At 55.1% G+C, this 22,923-nt stretch overlaps 1 protein-coding gene across 2 annotated transcripts in view; it reads right to left on the bottom strand.

The window, feature by feature from the left end:
* DNMT3A (DNA methyltransferase 3 alpha) overlaps window positions 1-22,923 on the bottom strand; it is a 107,175-nt gene that overhangs the window by 83,526 nt on the left and 726 nt on the right. The window contains exon 1 of one of the 2 annotated variants that reach the window (XM_046660972.1): window positions 22,580-22,707. The exons of the other annotated variant lie outside the window; for it this stretch is intronic. The gene's annotated coding sequence lies outside the window, so the exon portion shown is untranslated. Of the gene's footprint in view, window positions 1-22,579; window positions 22,708-22,923 lie in introns of those variants that run through there. 2 annotated transcript variants of the gene reach the window in all.

Below are 22,923 nucleotides of genomic sequence, written 5' to 3'. Positions count from 1 at the left end.
AAAAGTGACACAAAGTTTCAGGAATCAGTATGGCTTCAGGTTGCTCAACATTAATATGGAACACAAGAAGACAAAGGACCAATACATGGGAAATTCCTTTTTCTTTTTTTTTTTTTTGCTGAGGAAGATTCCCCCTGAGCTAACATCTATTGCCAATCTTCTTTTTGTATGTGAGGCACAGCCACAGCATGGCCACTTACAGACGAGTTGGGTAGGTCCGTGCCCGGGAACCAAACCCAGGCTGTGGAAGCAGAGCATACCAAACTTAACCATTTGGCCACTGGGGCTGGCCCTGGATATTCTTAAAGTAATTCTCCAATTAGAATTCTTTACCCAGCCTAATTATCATTTAAGTGTGAGAGTAGAATAAAGATGTTTTAAGGTACTCCTTTCTCAGAGAGCATGGGATATCCTCTAAGACACAGGAGACAAGAGAAGGGAATCTCCAGGACGAGGGTGAAAAGAGGCCAGATGAAGCCATAGAAAGCCACTGTTCAGATGTAGGCAGTGTGACTCAAGACTCAGCCATGTTGAGTGCTGCCATCACCACGTCCTCTACCACTGAACCATCTTTTTAACCTGACAGAACTGCAGGTGTCACTCACTGTTCGTACTCTGCTATCTGAACTGAGGAACTGAATGGATTACCATATCGACGGATATCTGTCCTGGATGATGTGCTCCAAATGGGAGCGTAACCCAAGTAAGAGGAAGACATGAGATCCAGAAAATAAGAACTCCAGCCAGAAGGAAGGCAAAGGGAATGCCAAGGATGACCACAAAAGTAAGGTACAGAATGGCAGCTACAACGTGCCACACACCCAGAGAGCAAGAGAATGGATAACTCACAAAATGGAACTGAAGCATAGAATACTTGATATGACTGCCTTGTGGAAAGCTAAACTAACAGCTATTAGAAGATGTGGCAGGAATCATCAAAGGTACAACGAAAATAAGGCAGATGAAAAAATAAGGCAATTCTTAACTTCAGGGAAAACAAAGGAAACTATTGTAGCACACTAAGGCTCAGCTGTGCAAAACAGTTGCATTAGTTGAATTAAATACGTGTGTGTGTGTACATATGTATGTACGTATGCGGATGTGTATATATACGTATATACATATTATTACATAGTGTATTAATTTCCTATTGCTGCTATTACAAATTACCATAAAATTAATGGCTTATAACAATAAAAATTTGCTATCTTGCCGTTCTGGAAGTCAAAAGTCCTCAGTTCTCATCACTGGGCTAAAATCAAGGTGTTGGCAAGGCTGCATTCTTTCCTGGAGGCTCTAGGGAGAATCCGTTTTCTTGACTTTTTCGGCTTCTAGAGGCTGCTCACATTCCTTGGCTCGCGGCCCCCTTACATCCTCAAGCCAGCAACAGCCAGTCTTTCTCTCATCACGCTACTCTGGTCCTGCTTCCCTCGCATGCCCTTCCTGCCTTTGTCTTTCACTTCTAAGGACCCCTGTGATTCCATTGGGGCCGCTCAGATAATCCAGCATAGTCTCCCCATTGCAAGATCCTTATCTGCAAAGTCCCTTTTGCCATATAAGGTACATATTCACAGGGTCAGGGGATTAGGATGTGACCGCCTTTGGGGGGCCGTACCCTCTCTACTACGTGCATACCTACACATAGATTAATACATACATGAAACACCTTTGAAAGAACGCTGGTAGGGTACTGTGAGTAGTATGCCTACGACAAGAACAATTTAAGAGGATGGCTGGGGAGCAGAAAGGTTGGCCACGTAAGAGAGCGAAATTCTTATTTACTAAATAAGAAACGAATGGGAAATGTCTAAAATGGAAGAGTCAAAAATATGTACATTACTCAGAAATTTGAGATGTAAAATTGCTAGAAGAAACAGCTAAAAGTGGTTGCCTCTGAGAAGAAGAGGGTGGGAGTAGGCAAGGAAGAACTGCATTTGGTAAAGACATGTTAGTACTATTTGACTTCTTAAATTATATGCATATACTACTGGGAGGAAATAAAACATAATTTTTAACAAGAGAATGGGGGTAGGAATGAGGGCTTACATCGCAGCTGCAACCATTGGTTGGCTTTGGCCCCCATCCTCCTCTGTAAGAGTGCAGCTAAGCCCCTCCACCTCTGTTGTTCTATGAAACCATCACGGAATAACCATCATCAGCTCCTCACACCCACACAGAGTTCCATCACCAGCTATAAAAGTGGTAGCTCCCTCCTCGCCCCCCAACCCCGCATGATATGTTTAATTCTCCCAACACATCATTTCCACCAAGTCCAGCCCATGCACAGCATGGTACACCTCCCTTACATTCCTCCCAATTGCACCTGTGCATCCCATTGCTGCCTACATCCCTAACCACGACTCAGGCTCACTCATTAGCCCACCTCAGATCAAAGACCCACAATTTGACCACCTCCTGGAGCTTCCAGATAGTCCCTGCCACCTCAGCTCCTTACTCTGTCCCCAGCACCATTCCCACCTTCCTCACCAACCCGTATCCCATCAGCACCGCCCCCCAAGCTGATCACCCCAAGTCTCATCTCCAAGCTTGCTCCAACCAGCATCAGCTAGATTATCAGCCCACAGTCTCACCTCAACAAGGGCCTGCCCAGAATTATCCTCTTCCAGAAACAAGACCATAATTGCCCACAAATCTAAACCCTTGCTCCATCAAAAACAATCCTAATATTATGGCCTTAAAAGCCCGTTCCACGCCACTCAAGTCCTCTATCTGAACTGCTGAAAAATATTTGACCCTCTCTGTAGCAGATCCTTCTGCCTCCCTCAATCTGAAGTCTACTTTTCTCATAGTGTACTTTGCTTGTTTCTGTCTATCTAATTAACTCCCCTCCCTCCCCTAGTGGGGTTTTAGTTGTTTGCATGACCCCACCCCTCACCCCAGTCACAGAGTGAGCATGTGACCAGGCTCGGCCAATCAGAGGTCTCCCAGGAAACTTTTGGTGCAATGGAAAGATGCTAACATGGTAGGACGTGAGTCAGGAGCTGCTGGCTGCCGTGGGGAGAGCTTGCCTGAGAACAAAGGGATGAAGATAGAGCGGACAGACACTGAAGCCATTGTCTGGTCCCGTGGATCTAGCAGTCCGTGGAGGCAGGGCATCTCTGAACCTCCCTGTGTGGGAGCCTTTCCCTACTTTGGTGTGATGAGCCTGTGCCTTGCGGGTGACAGTCCTGACTCATATGCTAATCTCAACCTCCTGGAGTCCCTCCCGGGAGGCTGAGTAGGTTCAAATCCTGGCCTTACTAACTATCAGCTGTGTGACCTGAGGCAGAACTGTGTCTCAGTTTTCTCAGCTGTAAAGTGGGGAAATAACAGTAGCCACTTCACAAGGCCCTTGAGAGAATTAAAACGAAATGCATTAAAAATGCTTACAAGAGTGCCTGGCACAAAGAAAACTCAGTAAATTTTAACAATTATTAGTCCCTGACTAACCCAGCCCACAGTTTTCTCTGCTTTGAAATCCCTGGAGCGCCCATGAGTGTACATCACTCAAACAAGAGCTCATACTTATTAAGCTGCTACGACATGCCAGGCCCTATAAATAGAGCTGTACAATTTCCACATCTCGTTCATCCTCACACCTCACTCCAACCCTCTGAAGTGGGTACTGTTTTTATCCCCATTTTCCAGATGAGAAAAATGAGGGATAGAGAGATGAATAAAGCTGCCCAAGGTTGTACAGTTAGTAAGTGGTGGAGCCAGAGACAAACCCAGGCCTGTCCCACCCTGAAGCTCGGTTTTCCACTCCAGCGTGATCTCTTACAATTAGCATGTGACTGTTGCAGACATATTAACTTTGGGCACAGATTGGTCAGAAAACAAAGTTTGGAGCCAGCCCTGACGGCTTAGCAGTTAAAGTTCGGTGTGCTCCACTTCTGTGGCCCAGGTTCAGTTCCCGGGCACGGAACCACATCACTCGTCTGTCAGCAGCTGTGCTGTGGTGGTGGCCCACATAGAAGAACCAGAAGAACTTACAACTATACAAAATGATGTACCGGGGCTTTGGGGCAGGAAGGAAGATAAAGGAGGAAGATTGGCACAGATGTTAGCTTAGGGTGAATCTTTCCCTGCAAACAAACAAATAAACAAACGGCGTATTTAAAAGAAAAAGAAAGAAAACAAAGTTTCCAGTTAGTCTCCCTTTCCTGGTTAGGCCTGTCTGCCGTGGTGGCAGGGGAAGGGATGGGGGTAGAAAATGCAACCTTTCAATCATAGTATTCAGTGCGCTGCCCCATGCGGGAGTCAGTCACTCATTTATTCATGCAACTATTTAGTAAGCACCTGCCATGTGCTGGGCACTGTGCTAAGGGACATGCGTTGTCTCATTTCATCTTCATAACAATCCTATAAGGTCTACAAAGTAGGTTCTAGTGTTATTCCCATTTTATAGGAGGAAAAACTGAGGCTTAGAGAGGTTTATTACCTCTCTGAAGTAGGAGAGGTAGAAAATCCCAGGGCAGGATACTAAATCCATGTCCATCTAACTCCCGGGTCCTTACAAACATGGCTGCACTCAGTCATGGATGAGCAGGGACCCCGGACCAGCTATCTGTGCCCCTGGTGTGACACCAGCCCACACATAACAGCCTCATGGCTGAATTTCCTATTTGAGCTTGGGAGGAGGAGCAAATGGAGCCTGTGAGTGAGAGAAGGCAGAGGAGCATCTTGTGCCCCACGCACCCAATCATCTGCCAGGGTTGCGACAAGCTCTGGGCCTGAAAAGTTGGGGCAGCAGACGGCTGAGGCGAGACAACAGGGCCGCCGAGACGGGGATGTCTATCTGCCAAGTCTTCCGTCACCTGCCACAGCCTCTCTCGGTCACAAGTCTGGGGCTGCACACGGAGGAGGGGGAGGTCCCAGGCTTGCTGGCTGCTCGTTCTTTCTCAGCACGAGTGAGATGCACACCAGCATACCATTACCCTGACTTCCAAAACATCCCTCCCACCCAAACCACCAGCTGCCCATAGAACACCAAAAGCCACTGGCGCCAGGCCAACAGTCCCGCCATCCTGTCCCCACTTCAAAGCCCATCTGTCTGGCTCTGGAGTCACAACAAGATGACTGGTGGCTCTCACACCACCCTCGAGGCCAGGGCACCACGAGTGTGAGCATTTACGGTTACATGAAGCCCGCTGCCACCATGCTGGCCACATTGACAGAGATGAGTCGAATCAGACTCCTCTGCTCATACTAATGGTTACCATGACACAGCCCCAAAAGCAGGGAGAAAAAACGGGTTATACCCAAAATAGACGCTGGTGAGGAGCTGAAGCTGTTCTCAGGAGTCGAACGAGCCAATACAGGCTTCCACTGAGGAGCACGCGTTTCCGAGTGTGGTGAGCGAGAGCCCCGTCGGGGCCTGGTGTGCTGTGGCAGTTAGATGGGCTTCCCACGCCCTGGGAGTCAGGGACACAGGGTTCCAAGCTGAAAGTCCACGTGAGAATTGGACATGTGGCCTCCGGTGGGGCCTGCTGCATGAGGCAGCCATGAGCATGGGTCTGATTCTGTCCTCCCCTGGAGGTGGCCCAAGGCCCACACCCGGGTGTTTCTTTGCCTTTCTGGCCTTCTGTAGAGAATACTCACACTTGCCAGCTCCAGAGCCTCTTCACTTACTCTCCCCTTGACCCCTGCAGCTGGTCCCCACCCCACCCCCTATCTCTGAGCCCTCTAGGGGCGCTGAATGTTGTAATCTCCAAAGGGGACACCACAGTGGTTCCTGTGGAAGGTAAGCCATCCGCCTGGCTTTTGAGGACCCCTGATGCCACTGAACCAACAGACAACAAAATGAGTTACCCCACTGGCTGGAGTGATTGATCCCGGTTACCAGGGAGAAATTGGGTTGCTGGTACACAACAGAAGCAAGGAAGACTCGGGACCCAAGTTCTCTCAGAACTCCGTGCCCAAAAGTAAAGGCTAATGGAAAACTACATAACTGAAAGAAAAAAGGCAGGACAACTGAGGATTCCGATCCTTTGAGGATCAAGGTTTCGGTCACTCCACCAGTAAAAGAAGCCTGACCTGTTGAGGTTATGGCTGAGCGCAGAGGAAATATGGGATGGGCAATGGAGGAGGAGGCCACACGCGGCCTTCTGAGCCAATGTGGAAATGAGGGCTGTAGGAGTTTTCATATTTTCTAGATATGTGTGTTTATCTGTATACGGTAACCATTTTCTGCTTTTTCCTCCTTCTTCCCATCGTTTTATATACAAGTTGTTGAAAGTTAACTTTATAATTTAGTCTTTTTTTTAAAGCTTCAGTGCATAGTTGTGTATCCTAGTTGTTAGTTTTTAGTTCTTTATGTGAGCTGCCGCCACAGTATGACAACTGACAGACGAGTGGTGCAGTTCCACGACCAGGAAAGGAACCCAGGCCACAGCAGTGAGAGCGCCGAATCTTAACCACCAGACCACCAGTGCTGGCTCTATAATTTAGTCTTCAGGTGACAGAATATCCAGTGGGACTGTGACTGAATTTGAGACGTTATTCCTGTAGATAGTCATTGGCACAATGAGTGTTGGAACTCCTCATTCGCAGAAAAGGCCGAGAATTCAGTAAGGACAGCTGTGTCTTGATAGGTAGAAATATAGCTATTTTGTTGCTGTAGGGGAGCTCGAATGTGTGTAAAACGGTGCACATGGAAACTGTGTAACCAAACGAGGAGACCATGCCAGTGAACTTATTCACCCTCCATTGCCTGCTCTGTGAAAATGGAGCTAGGCCCTTTAAATATTTCTCCTTTGCCAGCTGGCGTAACATCAAACTCTTGTCAGTAGAGTTGTAGGCACTGGAGAGACACTGAAGGAGGAGGTATGTTCTTTCCTGGATCCAGTGCGCTCCCTCTTGCTCCCTCTCCAGGGCTCCCGCGTTGTATACAACTTCTCCAGCAGCCAGATCCTGCTGCCCCTGTGGCTTCCCTGGTGCCCAGCCCTGTCCCACTGCAGCTTCTTCAGCACCCTCCAGCACCATGCTCCTGCAGCACGCAACTTTCCAGTGCCCAGCTCCGGCAGTGAGGATGCTTCGCCAGCACCAGGCTCCTGAGCACAGACAGCTTCTCCAGCACTGGCTCTAGCAGTACGACAGTCAGCAGCAGCCAGCAGCTTCACCCAACACTCCCCCTCGGGCAGTTTAGTAGCAGTGTGCCTCCAGCAAGATACTTCCTCAGGAACAACTTTCTTTGGGGCCCAAAAGGATGGTTTCCAGTGAGTTCCAGAGGGCAGGTTTCCAGCACGTTCTGCAACAAGCCACCACAGTAACTTCTCTGTCATCCAGGGAGCCATGGTCATGCCGTCTCTGTCAAGGTCAGGATCTCAGCCCTGGAGGGCCTCTTCCTTCGGCACTCCATGGCAACCCCAGAGGTAGTGGCTGCTCTCATCTATGCTATTTCTGTATCCTTTGCAGTTCTTTTCACTTCTTACTAGCCAATGTCTCATTACTCCAATCTCCTGTTATAGTTAATAAGTCTTTATATTAAACTTTTCCTGTCCAAGACACTATGTGGTTTCTGTCTCCTGAATGGAGCCTGACTGACTCAGGAACCCATGGCCTCAAAGGGCCTTTTTCCATCCTCATGGTCCTTGAGCTCAGTTCAGCATCCTTGCCAGCTGATCATTCCCTGCTTCAAGCCCTCACTCAGCAATCATTTATTGAGTGCCGCTGCTGAGCCAGGCACTGGGGTGAACAGAGACCCCTGATCCTGGAAGTTCACAGCAAGTGGGTTCTCTGGCTCTCTCTCCCATCCGTGACTCCGCTTGGCTCCACACTCTTGGTTCTCTCCCACCCCTTGGCTCCTCTGTTCTGTCTCCTGGGCTGGCTGGGGTCCCGCTCCCACTACTGCACGCTGGGGACCCCTTACGGGTTGGTCACACTCTGCCTCAAGCAGTATTCTAAATTCTCCTCCACTGAGATACCTGGGCTTAAATTAACGCACACTTCCTACTGCAAGGCCTCCATCTTTATCTCCTGGACATCCCCACCTAAAATCCTACTCTTCTAGAACCAGATGCTTCATGCTTCCTCTGCCTTCTCTCTCTCTGTGGAAGTGGCACCACCCTCCCCTCAGCTGCCAAGGCACAAAACCCCGGAGAGAACTGAGGTCTCCCCTTCCCCTTCAGTCCCCACACTCCACCAGGCACCTGATCCTCGGGCCTCGATTCTCCACCCCTCCCCCCAGGCCCTTTGTACCACAGCTCTAGACCTTGGCGGCTATTCCGTGACGGTCTCCCTGCCTCTGGTGTCCACCTCCCACTCCAGCTTCTCAGCAAAGATTCTCCACACATGCCTCCCTCAGCCAAAACCTACGATGCCTGATGAAAATGTTCTATGATCAACTGGGGTGAGGGTTGCACAACTCTGTGAATGTATTAAAAACCATCGAATTGCATACTTTAAATGGATGAATTGTATGGTATGTGAATTATATCTCAATAAAGGTGTTATTTAAAAACCCCTATGATGCCAATGATTTTTACACAGGGTAAACTCTAAACTCTGGTCTGGTCCAACACTGATGGCTCGCTACAGCACGGCCTCAGCCTATTGCTCCAACCTCGCCCTTGCCTCTCCCAGCTGGCCAGTCACTGACCCCCAGCTTACATCCCCTGTCCCCACACTTGTGTCTACTCACACATTCTCCCCTCCAAGAGAGGGACCCTGCCAGAGGGCTCGCCCAGTCCCCCTCTTCCCCCTTCCTCAGCACCCGTGAACCCCCACTGCTTCTCCCTAACCACCCACCCAGGGGTCCTTCATCAGTTTCTGCTTTGTGGTCAAACAGCATTGCACATGCACATGGACATGTATGTTTTCCCAAACAGACGAGGTCAGAGTTCATGTCTTGCACCTTGCTGCCCCCCAAATCAGCCCACAGCTCGGTGCCTTTCCCTCTCCCACCCTCCCTGTTCCGGGTGACCCTTGAGGCAGAGAGGACTGTGTGAAATCACTCCCAGGCAGCTGCAACATCCCCAGCACAGTGCTGCGGTGCCTAGAGTGACCCCCCACAGCCCCCATTCTAGGGGTCACTTGGCAGAGTTCCACGAGGCACTGTGCCAAGGGAAAGGCCCTCTGCGGGGCCTCCTAGGTCCCTGCTCCACCTTTCCCAGGCCAGAACATACACCTGCTGTGGGGTGTGCAGGCCCCACCAGCCCCTAGATGCCCACGGTAAAGTGGGTGGTGAGGGCCCAGGTCAGGGGGCCAGTGAAGCACAGGAAGCAAGGGGGGCTGGCCTCCCGCGTCTCCACACCCTTGCAGACTGAGTCCCCGGCTTGCCTGTGACCACTCTCTCCCCACACCATCCATGCGCGCACTTCCTCCACCTGCACTTCTTCACCCTCTTCCCACACCAAGCGACACCAACTGACCACCCAGCTGACCGCCTCCCAGGCCCACACTAGGAGGTCCTCCGAAGGGTCTTCAGGGCCTGGGAGCTACGTTGGGAGCACAGCCCCTCACCACCCACTAAAGCAGGAAAGAGCCCCTGGTCCCAGGTTTGCCTTATCCTCACCCTCTGCCCAAACCAAAACCAAACCCAAACCATTTGTGGAGGGGGCCAGGGGCGGAAGAAGAGCCCCTGGAGTCTGGGCAGCACATCCTGGAACCACCAGCCCCTAGCCCAGCAGCCCTGCTGCGGTGCACCCAGCCCTTCAGCCCAAAGGAGGCTCAGCCGGACCCCACCTCAGACCCTGCCTCTGCCACTCAGAGACCCGGGCCTCACTTCCCAATGGGGGCAGCAAGAGTCCGTGCCTCACAGTCTACTTTAAGACACGAGAGAGGGGCTGGCCCCGTGGCCGAGTGGTTAAGTTCGCAAGCTCCGCTGCAGGCGGCCCAGTGTTTTGTTGGTTCGAATCCTGGGCGCGGACATGGCACTGCTCATCAAACCCCACTGAGGCAGCGTCCCACAGGCCACAACTAGAAGGACCCACAACGAAGAATATACAACTATGTGCTGGGGGGCTTTGGGGAGAAAAAGGAAAAAAAATAAAATCTTTAAGACACGAGAGAGTGAGTCGAGTGTTGAGCACAGTATCTGGCACACGGTAGGCACTCAGTAAATATTAATTTTTTTAAAAGTATTATGTGTTTAATCAGGGCGAAAGGCCAGTAAAGTGTCCTTAGGAAACCTAGACTCCAGCTTAAGACCATATCCTGGAGCAGCCCTCGCTCAGTGGCTGCAGCCTGACCCAGAGTTCTCTCTCCCAGCTAACACCCAAGTCTTCCCCTAACTCCCAGCCCAAGGCCCCTCGCCGCCAGAATGGGTAACCTCTTTACCAGAGCCTCAGGAGTCTGTCCCAGCCACACTCACACAGACATGCACACACAGACACAGACATGCACACAGACCCACAGAGAGAGATGCATGTGCACACACACACAGACACCCACAGACAGGCATGTGTGTACACACAGACACAGTCACAGAGACAGATGCATGTGCACACACACACAGACACACACAGACAGGCATGTGTGTACACACACAGATACACATACAATCACACAGATACATGTGCACACAGACACACACACAGTCACATAGACAGATGCATGTACACACACACAAAGACACACACACACAGATGCACTCACATAGACAGACACACACGGACACAGACACACAGACAGATGCACTCACACAGAAATACATACACTCATAGACACAGACACACACACACAGTCCTCTCACCCTCCACGCTCCAAGAACCTGGAGCAGGAGGGTTCTGGGCGAGGCCACCCCCGCACATGTGCCACACATTTCACCTACAGCATGGGCCAAAGAGGCATTTGGAAACCAGCTTGGGAACCACACAACCATTCACAACATTGTTCTGAGAGAAAATACAAAACATTGCCCTAAAAACAAACATTTGCAGTAGAATTCCTCCAAGAGCTAGGAACTGCCTGTGCTAGAAAACTAACAGAGCAAGAAGAGAAAAACCACATAAACTTAGTTTGCCTCTGCAAAATTAATACCAATTACAAAAACATTTATGTGAACTGCTTACCATTTACACCTAATTACCATGCAGCACAATTACGCATACCATTAAGGGCATGCCAGATTAATGATGCTGTATGTTTCATCTGATCTCGTCACCACACCTTCAGTCCACGGATGCCCAGCTTCCACAGGGCACCCTGTGACGGCGGCACATGTGCAGGTTGGTACAAACCAGAGAAATGGTGGCTTCCACACTCAAATCAAGAGTGGTCCCCCACCCCCTGATCCGGGCAGAGACAGCCTGACTCTGGCCCAGGCCTTCTTGCCAACATGGCCAACATCGCCACCACTGGAGCCCCTGCTGAGAAGCCATCTTCCCACCTGAGCCTCCTCCAGAAGGCAGAGATGCTTCAAAGGTCTCCCCATGGGTGTGGCCGAGTGTCATGGGGGCCACGGTACAGCCCAATGGCTACCACATGTGCCCACTCACAGAGGAAGCTGGCCTCACTGTCCAGACGAAGGTCACCCCAAGCCATCTCCCACACCCCACTAGGGCCCTCCACCCCCTTCCCCAGCACACAGAGCGGCCCAGGCCCTGGAGGGTTGAGCCCTCCCTCCTGTGCCCTCTGCTTTCCACACAGCCATGGCAGCTCTGCACAGATCCCCTCCCCTTTAGTAAAAAGAGAAAAGGAATGGACACCGCCCCTGCCCCCAACTCCCACTTTGCTCAGCAGAGGCTCTTCAAATACACTGGGGGACCCAGGTTTGGGAAACGAGAGAGAGTCAACGGAACAAGATAAACGGACCTTCCCAGGAACAAGGTTGGGGGGACTGAGGAGACAGGCGGGACACGCCTCCCAGGAGGCAAGAAGCAGCCAGCAAGTGAGGGAGGGGGAGAGGGGGCGTGCACGTGTGCATGTGCCTGCTCAGCGCCAGACAGGGAACACGCATGGCTGAATTTTAATCCTCAAACACCTGGGAGGCCAACTGCATAAGGATTCTTTTAGAAGATGAGTGACATAAAATATCCAGGTTTAACACAAGGAGTAGCGTTTGAAACAAACAAACAAAAACACAAGTCTGTAAGGTCATCTCCACTTTGCAGATGGCAAAACTGAGGCTAAGAGAGGTTAACTGGTCTGCCCAAGGACGTGGCAGGGCTGTGGTGACACCACTGGCGGTGCCGGGTCTGGTGGCCTGGGCACAATGCCATGCTGCCTCTTGCCTCACTGATGCTGACCTGGCTCACGTCATTTTTCTAGAAATTCTTTGACGTTGCCCTTCCTGTGACACATGACAGACTCATTTCTGTTTTAGAGAAACAGCTATTGTCCGTTTTTTTTTTTTTTTGCTTGCTTACCAAAACTGCCGTCCCCAGCTTACCCCCACCTACCTCGCAGACCTGCCCCTGAATAGAGGGTGGATGTCAACTTTGCAATTCACATTCCATTCACAGAGGGCGACAGGACTTACGCCAGGTTGTGAGACCAGGGAGTCAAAGAACAAGGTCCAGGCCTTACAGCACACCTTCTGGGGGAGCTCCCGAGAAGCAGAAGTCCCCACTGAGGCCCCAGAGAGCAGCATCCCCAACGCATGTGGTACGAGCGCCTGGTTAAGTCACCTCCTCAGAAGTCTCCGGAGCCCGCTACCAGTTATGGAACAAAGTGCCCCTGCCTTTCTCATCCATCACGCTGGACCCTGGCCCTCCCTGGGCCCCCACCTCCAGGCCTTGTGCCACAGGATCTTTCCCCTTCTGCAAGCCTGGCCCAGCCCAGGCTCCACCTGGGCCAGTCCCAATCCCCCTTGAGTCCCAGCTCCAGTCCTGCCTCCCATGTGAAGCACTCCCAGGTCTCTCCCAGACTCCCCGAACCTGTGCCCTCTCAGTGGTTGGCATCCCCATCCATGCAGCTGGCTGAGCCAGAAACCAAAGGGTCACCCCTGGCTCCCCTCACCCCCTCCGTCGCTCAGCCGTCCCTAGCAGCTCTGCTCCCTAAATGCCTCACAAAGCACCCCTCCTCCAGGCCCACACTGCTGCTCCCCTGGACTTCGGTGCCAGCCTTCTGCCTGGGCTCCCTGTACCCATCCTCACCTGTCCAATTTCTCCTCCGTGATGCCCCAGGATGATCATTCTCAGGTACAAATACTGGCATGTCACTGCAAGTCCAACACCTATGAATGGACAACATCCCAGCCTTCCATGGTCCAGCCCTCCAGCCTCGCACCCCATCATTCCTCATCATTCCAGCGACATCAGATCAGAAGATGCCCGTGACTCCCTCGCTAACTCCTCCCCGCCCTTCGAGACTCAGCTCAAGCTTTAGAAAGCCATTCCAGATCTTCTCTCCCTCCTGAATGAGACATCCCTTCTCCGAGCCCCTGAAATGCCCTAGGCACATGCTGCTAGAGCTCTCTCCACCCGTCTATGCTGTAACGGTCACCCTCACCAGACTCCACCTCTGCTGAGGGCTCCCTGTGGACCAGCACAATCTCCTCCATCTTTGCAGCCAGTGAGTGTCTGGCACATGGTAGGTCTTTAATAAATGAATGGATGAACATTATTTGTGGATCTGAAGCAAGGGACCTCCAGGGAGAAAACTCGAGAGCTGCCAGGCCTGCCAACTTGGGGCCCAGGCACCTCATCATGCTGAACCCCCGCTCTCGGAGTCCAGGCTGTGCGGAGGGTGTTGACAGAAGAAAACGCAGGGGCAACTGCCCGGCCCCACTGGGCTTCCCAGCTGAGCTTCCAGTACCAGGCAGGCCCTCAGGCCACCACCAGTTGGGCTGGGAACCACGGCCTGCGAGAGGATGGCAACAAGCTCTACATTGTTGCTGGTAATAAAACCATTAGGAACCATGGCTTCCTGCCAGCTGCCAGGTCCCGTTGTGGCCTAGACCCTTCCATGCCTCCAGGCCAGGGGGCAGAGCCAGCCCTGCCAGCAAGCCCAGAAACCAGAGGAGAGGCCACTGCCTACTCTGGGCCCAAAGAGACTAGAGGGCAGGGAGGGAGAGGGCCCCAGGCTTGGGGGACCTGCTGGGTCCTCAGTGGGCACAGACAATAAAGAGATGGAAGCATGTCAAGATTAAAGGCCCATAGATCAGCCGGCCAGGGCTGGAGGGCTCAGAGACCATCCAGCGAAATTCTGGCTTTACAAAGGAGGAAATGGAGGCCCTGAGACCCCTAAGGGGTGATGAGAACGACAGGCAACATCTGTCGTGTCTTACGCTGCAACAGGGCCTTCTCGGGGTCATCTCACCTGGTCCCCATAGTCACTCTCACGCAGCCCTGTCATGAACCCACTTAAAGGAAAGGAACACCTACCTCCTGAGCACCTACTATGTGCTGGGCGCAGTGCTGGCTGTTTTCATAAAATAGTTCATTTGATTCAGGCAACACCGGCAAGATGTGGATACTATTCTTATCCCTGACTCACAGAGGGAAAAGCTGCGGCTCAAAGACGGTCAGGGCTTGTGGTAACTGAGTAGCCGTGGGCCTGGTGCTGGTCAAGGTCTGCCCGCCTCCCGGGTCTCTTCTTTGCCCAGGGCCCAGAGGGACCAGCTCTGAGCTTGCTTCCAAGTTACTGTCCTTTCATTTATCTTCCTGCCTTATTCCAGGGGAGGGGCAGGGCCACAGAAGCACATACAGCCTTTCTCAGGCCCTGTTTAACAGGCAGCCTCAGAGGGGGAAGTGGGCTGCAAGACAGCACCCATGGCGGGGGTGGGGGAGGGGGCTGCGGAAGGGAGTGGTGGGCACTGTTGCCAAGCAACAGGCAAACGAATTTCTATCTGGCCCTTCTCACCTTTCCACCCTGTCACCTGGGTCACTGCCACCTGCTCATGGGCCTCCAGATTACACCGTTGGGCACAGCTTGAACCCACCTGCTCAGACATCCCTTCCACCCCATGGTGGGGCATCTTGAAGCCGAATTTTGTTCTTGTTGCGTGTGGCTGCCCACACTATGCCAGGGCTGGGTCACCTGAACTCCTTACTGGGCCCCGGCACTGGTTATAGCTCCAGTTCCTAGGCACCATGTGGGCCACAACAGCCGCCAGATGGAAGCCTTCTGGGAAGATTCTCAAGATTTGTTTCCCATCCTGCGTCAGAACTGAGAGTTTCAAGTCACCTTTCTATAAAGCTAACTTGGTCCACTGCCCCTGGCATGTGCCACGGTGCAGCCAGCTGCCTATTTTCCACCCTCACCCAATCCCTACTAGCCCAGGCCTGAGCTGGGAGGGCCTCAGTGTCTGCAATATTTCTCCCTGCAACCTTTCCAGAAAAAACAAGTACCTGAATAACCCTACCCTTTGCTGTCGGTCTCCAAGCCAGCTTCTTATCCATTACAAAAAAAGAGTCCATCCTTCCAGTCCTAGGGTGACTCAAATTTTTTTCATGTTTTTATCCAGAAGCTTTCAAAAGTGTGATTTTATTTTTGCTGTCATTAAGAAAGTAACACACGTGGGGCCAGCCCCGCGGCCGAGTGGTTAAGTTCACGCGCTCCACTTCGGCGGCCCAGGGTTTCGCCGGTTCGGATCCTGGGCGCAGACATGGCACCGCTCATCAGGCCACGATGAGGCAGCGTCCCACATGCCACAACTAGAGGGACTCACAACTAAAAATACACAACTATGTACCGGGGGACTTTGGGGAGAAAAAGGAAAAATAAAATCTTGAAGAAAAAAAAGTAACACGTGCATTTACATTTTTCCAAAGATTATAAAAGTATATAAAGTAAAAAGGAAAGTCTTTGTTGACAGGTTTGCTGTTTATCCTTCTTGAATGACTTTTTCTGTGCCTGTACAAGCCAATAAATGTGTACAGTTGTATATATTTTAAAGGAATTTTACCAAAACGAGATGACACTCTGCCACTGCTCCCTTTGGGTAACCCAACACCATATGGTGGACATCTAACACTTCAGAACAGACAGCTTACTACCTCATTTCAGAGGCTTTGGGGGAATCTAGATAGTTTCCCCTTTGTCCATAAATTGATTTATCCTTTCAGAATCTATAAAATTAATCACACAGGACCATTCCTTCAAGAAGCCCCTTCCCAACAGGTTCTGCTTGCTGGAGCGCTGGAGGATCCCACGGCCCTGCAAGGGCCCGGGCGCCCTCGCCTGCCCCTCCCATGATCCTCTGGGGAAGCTCTGAGGGGAGGCGTGCTCCCAGGGCCCCCAGCCGCCCAGCCCGTGCGTTCCCAGACATTTACTATGACACGGCCCACATCCAACCCATGGCTCAATAAACCACAGATGTGACCACCATCCCATAATGTCCCATCTAAGCATCCTTTAACCTTTTCAAGTAAGAACCACTGGGATCTAGCTGATCTATTAGATCTGGAACATCTGCACGGACCCCCAGATCCATCTACAGTAGCACAGACGGAAGAGCACTCGACGAGGAGTCAGGACACCCAGGTTCTGGCCCTCTAGTTACCAGCTGTGAGAGACTGTCCTCTGGCCCCTCTGTGCACCCAGACAGGGCAGCTAACAACTGGCTCAGAATTAAAAATGACCTTGACATTTGAAACAGAAACAGAGAGGGACGATCAATAGGGATGACAGTGAGAAGGGCCATGCCGTCAGGAAAGAGAAAATAGGAAGCTGGTTATAGATGTAAATAAGGCTGGAAGCCTTACGGGTCACAAGGGACCACAGCAGGATGGGGCAGTGCTGAGCTATGGCTGAGAAAACATTCCACTCCCTACTGGGATTCGGCTAGGAAAGCCCCAGCGTCCACACCTCCTCCCCCTGTCGCTGTCCTCCAGACAGGGCAGTGATGTGATCAGCAAGGGAGATGTGCTCGGCAAGCCCTGCTCACTGGCGGCTTTGCTGGGGGCTGCCAGGCACCTGCAGCCACACCTGGGGACACCACCCCCCGCCCGCAGCACCTCCCCTCTGAGTTGGGGGCTCAGTTCCGCTGCGTGTGGGGGAGGGTAGGGGGATACTCGCATCCCTTTGCAAGAATGTTCTGGATACTGGGGCACCTCAGCCTGAGGGAGGGGATGCAGAGGGGGACACGGAGACCTCTGGGAGGCCAGGCAAGGCACCCTCCTCCCCCCAGTCACACCACTTTTTGATTGCCATCACTGGCATGCAGACCTCACCCTGTCTGGTGTTCCCCTTAATGGCCACAACCCCCTGGGGTTGGTGTAATTCAAACCCTGCTCTGTTTCTCTCCAAGTCTGAGCTCTTAAGCTCTAGTCTACGGAATATAAAGGAATCCTCCAGATCCTATACCAAATGAGCTCGGTTGGCCCCTTCCCCTCCCTCCCTTCCATCCCTCCGTCTGCTCCCCCCTCCACAAAGCCACCACAAGCAGGACAGTTCAGAGCGATTCTCCACAGGCCACACAGGAGTTACAGAGCACAGGGGCCCGCTCTCCGCTCTCCCCAAATCAGTGCGGGGCCTCAGCCTAGCCCCAGCACACCCACAGCCCTGCTCCACCTCCCCAGCATCTCCCCCACCCTCTAGTCGCCTCATTCCTGACAGCCTGGCCTCCCCTTCTCGGCCTGGAAGCCCCACCTCTGTGCTCTGAGACCCATCTCGGATGCCACCTCCTCCAAGAAGCTTTTCCTGATCCCCTCAGTAAGTTGTGACCTCACTGTCCTTTGAGCACTTTATTTCTCCCTCTCCTGCAACCTTGGTCTGTGGTGATTCATTAGTTGGGTACATCCTAAACTCACTCTGCATCCCCTCAAAGGCCAGCACACGACGTTGCCCACAGGAAATGCTCAGTAAGTCTCTGGTAAATGGCAGCAAATATGCTGCAGCAGGACAGAATGGGAATAAAGAGCTGAAACTGCAGTGTGAGGGATCCAAGGCAGAGAGGGAGACAACCTGTTGACAACGCGATTTGTTAAACTCTGCAACAGACTGCTCCACGCCACGGAGGAGCCTCCCACCTCCGAAGATTTTTCAATCAGAATCAGCACTTTCCTCATCTGTCCAAGATTTTGCAAAAGAGGCAGGAAGGCGGACAGGCCTTCTCAGAGCACTTCCTGCACCGCCAGTCCCCACAGGCCGCCCAAACGAGGAAAACGCTCACTGCTCACTGCTCGCCAACGCCGGGCACTCACACTCTGCTAAGAGCAACGGGCATCATCTCCTTTAACCCTCACAGCAGCCTGTGAGCAGGGCCTAGTCTTATTTCCACGTTACAGGGGAGGAAACTGAGGTTCAGAGCAATTAAGTCAGCTGCCCCAGCTCCCCGGCTGGGAAGCGTCAGAACGCCGCTCCGTCTGACTCCAGTGCCCTCACTGCGGTTGCCTCGAAACGACTCATGTCTAAGCAAGTCGTATCTGTCCCCACGCGGCTGCACACAGTGTATGCAGAGATACACAGAGAGACACGTGCACCACACCCTGTCTTGCCCACACACTTAGCCACGTGGAGGCAGGCTTGGACACACACAAATCTCTGACACTGCGCTGATCTTGGATTTGGTAGGTTTTTAGGGAAAAAGTCAAAAAGAGAAATGACTGAGAAGGAGCCCTCCAGACTTGGGTGGAAAGGAATCTGGCACCTTTAGCTCACTATTAAAGGCCTGTTCAGGAGCAGCAACACGCACAGGCCCACGGAGCCGCCCGGCCTCAGGCGCAGGCGGGCTTCTGACTGGCTCTGCTATCTATTAGATACCAAAATGGAAGTGGAAACAACTCCCGCGGGGCCGCGCCTTGGTCCTAACTGTTGCCTGTTCCCAAGCCAGAGGCCAGAGACACACTTAGCTATCAGTGGGGCACCGGGGGAAGGGGACACAGGCACCAGGTCAGGGACCCCAGGTCCACACAAGCAGAAAGCAGCGGGAAGTGCCGCGGGAGAGAAGCATGTGACAGGCACACAACTGGCCCTCTGGCCTCAGGCTCTGGGCAGAACTTCCAACTCTGGAAGACAAAAGGGCCTGGCGCCACACCCCAACAGCCCCCAACCCAGCACCAAGTGTTCTCAGAGCTTAAAGTTCTCTTTCAACCCTAACTCTAAGGCTTGGATTCTAATGGTAACATTTCAGGCCCAAGGATGGGGAGGGTGGTCTGTTTCTAACTCACCCATTAGAGTCTGCAAGCCTGCTCTCAGAGCCCCCTTTCTATCTCGTTCCCAGAAAGACTTCCAGACGCAGTCTGGGCTCTTGCTGGGGAAGAACTTGGGGCTTTCAGAGGGCTTGAGCCTAAGGAACTGGCCTAGAAGGAGGTGATGGCCATTCAGCAAAGGCAGAGCAGCAGCGAACAGAAGAGGGCCCGGCCACCAAACCTGCCGCCAAGGAGAGGACAGAAACCGAAAACGCAGATATGCAGCAAGCTCCCCCGCCAGTCAGCAGACACCCACGGAGGCCCCTCTCAATGTCGGACCGGGGACCTAGAGGCAGCCAAGGCCAGGTCCCCGTCCCATGGAGACCACAAACTCAAAGGAGAGACCAACACAGAGAGCAGCAGCCTAGGAGAGCTGTAGCAGGGGACAGTCTAAGGTCCCCATAAAGCAGGCCTGGCCGCACTTCTTCCCAGCCAGGCCACCCTGGGCAAGTAATTTATAGCTTGTCCCATCTTTCCTCGCAGGCTTTTTCAGAGGACCAATGGCAGTGCTGTGTGACTGTGATAGTAAGATATCCATAAGGCACTCAGGAGCTTATTGTGAGCTGGGCTCACACAGGAAACCTCAGAAATTATGCACACACATGGATTTACACTTCAACCTACAGAAGGACACATAGGTGTGCAGGCTTAACCAGAGGCTGTACTTTTACAGCCTCTGTGGAGTCAGATGTGACAAACCTGTCTCCTGCAAGACACCCCCCTACACACACACCACCTTCTCCTTGCAAAGGCCCATCCCCCGGGAGGCCTTGCCCTCTCTCAGACCTCCTCTCCTCAGAGACCTTCCTGATTACCGCTGTGTGGCGAAAACCTGACCACCCCGCCCCCATTCCTGGGTCTGAAATTCCACCGCTAGAATCAGAGCCATAGAATTTAAAAGTTGGAATGGACCTTCAAGCTGCAGGCCAACCCCCACCCGACAGAGGAATCCTGTCCGCAGACACCCTGACAGATGGCCCCGGTCATCCTCCCCTACGCTTCTCCAGATCTCGAGGGCAGCCCTCGCACTGTGGACCCATCACTCCACCGGTCTAGAAGGAATTCACCTTTTCTAAGGTCGGCCTCCTGGTGCAGGCCCACATGACTGGGAAGAACAAGGAGAGCCTTGGTCAGCCTGAGCCGCGAGCTGAGCATTTGATGAGTAGCTGAAGACATGCACCCAGGAGCTGGACAGGAGGCTAGAGAGGGAGCCAGGGCACCAAGACGCGAGCCCCGGAAGGGAGGCAGGCAGGTGCCAGACCCGCTGCGCAAGTTTGCCTTGGGCTCCTGCCTGTGTGTAGCACATGTGTACACATGTACACACACGCAGACTCACACTTTCACAAAGTTGCCTGTCAAACAGCCTAACCAGGGCCTCAATGGGACCTGGAGGCAGAAGAGGACCACCTTGTCCCAGAAAACTAGTAGGAACTCCCGACAACCCCAGCCTGGAACACAGGCAGCTCAGGAAAGCACCAGGAGACATCCCCGCCAAGCAGAGAAGACAACCCGAGAGGGTCCGCCTGACAGCTGGGCTCCCCAAATCCCACAGGCCAGTCCTAACACTCCAGCAACGCCTAAGGAGAAGAGCTTGCCTGGCTGCAGCTGTCACATCTGCCTGGGAGGGAGGAGGCACAGCGGAGCAGCACCTGATCCCAGGATCCCTTCGCAGCCCGCCAGCCCAGGAGGCCGGTTCAGCCGCTGGCAGCCCAGGGTGAAACATGAAGACGGAACAGTCCCCCAGGGATGCTGATGGCAGTCTCTGGGCACGGCAGTGAGGGGCACGCTGGGTCACAGGGCGAGGACGATTCTCCCCGTAGGCTCCTGTCCCTCTGGTTTGGGAGGGGGCGAGTAGTGTGGCTCTGGGGCCCGGGCCCTTCCTCCCCGCCTGACGCAGGCCGGAGCTGCCCAGCTGGGTGCAGGACGCCATCTTGGGTCAAGGTGCAGCCGCAGGGGGCTCCCCTCGGGAGCTGGGCAAGAGAGCCCCTGAGAACCAGCGAGCCCCCCACTCCGCGCCCAAGGCGCCAACACCTACTCAGCTGGCTTTGCCGTAGAGAGAGAGGAGGATGGAGAGAGAAGGGGGAAATAACAGAGGGGTGGAGGGAAGGGAGTGGGTGCCCCCAAGAAGGGAGGCTCCAGAAAAGCGAAATGCAGTTTGGCAGCCCGAGGGCCGCGGGCCCCAGCGACGAGGGGCTGGGGGAGGCCGGGGGCGGGCCCTGGACCCACGCCAGCTCGGTCCGCGCCGAGAGGGAGGGAGGACAGGGCAGCTGGGGGAGGGGAGCCGGGGTGAGGGCGGGACACGGACTGCGGCCGCCTGCGGCTCCGAAGCTCGGGGTCTCCCGGGGCGCGGGGACGCGGGGCCGAAGACCCCGATTCGCAGCCTTGGCGAGGCCTCGTCCTTCACTGTACAGATGCGAAGCTTTCAAGGACACGTCTGCACCGGCCCAGCGGGGGTGCGTGTGCGTGAGTGTGTCCGCGTGCGTGTGAGTGTGTGCGGGGGGGGCGTGCTGCTGCAGGGGGCGACCCCGGGTGCCCCCACCCGCACCGCTCCCGGCCCCGCCGCTCTCACCCCCGCGTTTTCCGGCCCCCGCGGCCCCGGCCCGGGATCTTCGCCCGCCCCCGCCCCGCCCCCACACTGCGGCGCCGCCGCCACCGCCGCCGCCGCCCCGGCTCCCACGGCCCGCGGCGGGGGCAGGGAGGAGCCAGGCACGACGTCCCCCCCGCGCGCCGCCTGGCCCTCCGCGCGGAGGTGTGCCCCCCAAGTGGCACTCTCCCCACCTCCGCCGCCCCTCCCAGATCCACTGGCACCCCGCACCCCCAGCCACAGGTGGCCGGAGGAGGATCGCTACGCAGCGCTCCCCGGCCCGGCCCCCAGATCACCCCTTGGCCCGCCCCCGGGGGCCTCCCGGGTCCCCCGCCCCGCCGGGCCGAGGAGGGCCGGGAGCCGGGGGGAGGGGCGGGGGGCCGGGTCGTGCCAGGCTGCCATTTTCTGCCGCCGCCGCGGAGCCTGCGCGGGGCCCGGCCCCCGCCCCCCTCCCCCGCTCCCTGCGGGCCGCCGCGGGGGCCGATTATTCCGGGTCGGGGTCCGCGCCCTCCAGCGCCCCGGCCGCAGGCCCCAGGCGGGGCCCCGGGGCGGGGGCAGGGCCCGGAAGGCGGGGGCGGCCAGGCCCGGGCCCCTGCGGCAGCGCCAAGCCGGGCACCGCGGCGGCGGCCGGCGGTGGAGGGGGCCCCCAGCGGCATTGTATAGACTTGAACTTGAGCCCGGAGCCGGGCGGGGGCGGGGAGGGGGCTCCGCGCCGGGAGCGGGCGGGACGGGAGGGGGCGCCTGCCGAGCCCGCGGGGACATAAACAAACCCTCAAATCCCCCGCGCCGCCCAGGCCAGCCCGGCCCGCCGCCCCTGCCCGCAGCCCTGGCCCCGCGAGCGCCCGGCGGCGAGTTGCAGGGGTCCAGGAGCGTGCCCCGCGCCGGGCACTGCCCGCCGCCGTGCCCCCCGCCCGGCCTCCCCTCCTCCGCGCCCGCCTCCGGGCCGGCCTCCCGGGCCGCCAGCAGCGGCGCTCATTACCGTGTGGCCGGTCGGGTCGGGCCGGCCCGGCTGCGCGCCCTAGTGCCGCGGCGCCGCGTCCCGGCTCGTCCTCTGCTCTCGCCGCCGCCGCCGCCCGCGCGCCCTCCCTCCCTCCCGGCCCGCCTGCCTGCCTCGCTCGCTCGCTCCCTCCCTCCGCTCGCTGTCGCGCTCCCTCTCTCCGCCTCCTCCGCCGGGTCCCCCCCTCCCACCCCTTCTCTCCGCCTTCCTCCTTCCCTCCCTCCGGCCGCCCGCGGGCCCAGGCCTCCGCCCGCTGCTCGCCCCCCGCGGCCGCGCTGGCCCCGGCCCCGGCGCTGCGGAGCCGGCCCGGGAGGCAGCTCCGACTG

This window comes from Equus quagga, chromosome 5 (assembly GCF_021613505.1).
Source record: "Equus quagga isolate Etosha38 chromosome 5, UCLA_HA_Equagga_1.0, whole genome shotgun sequence".
NCBI classification, from domain to species: domain Eukaryota; kingdom Metazoa; phylum Chordata; class Mammalia; order Perissodactyla; family Equidae; genus Equus; species Equus quagga.
Note: the sequence above shows the minus strand (reverse complement) of the source record. Positions and strands in the feature narration are given on the sequence as shown.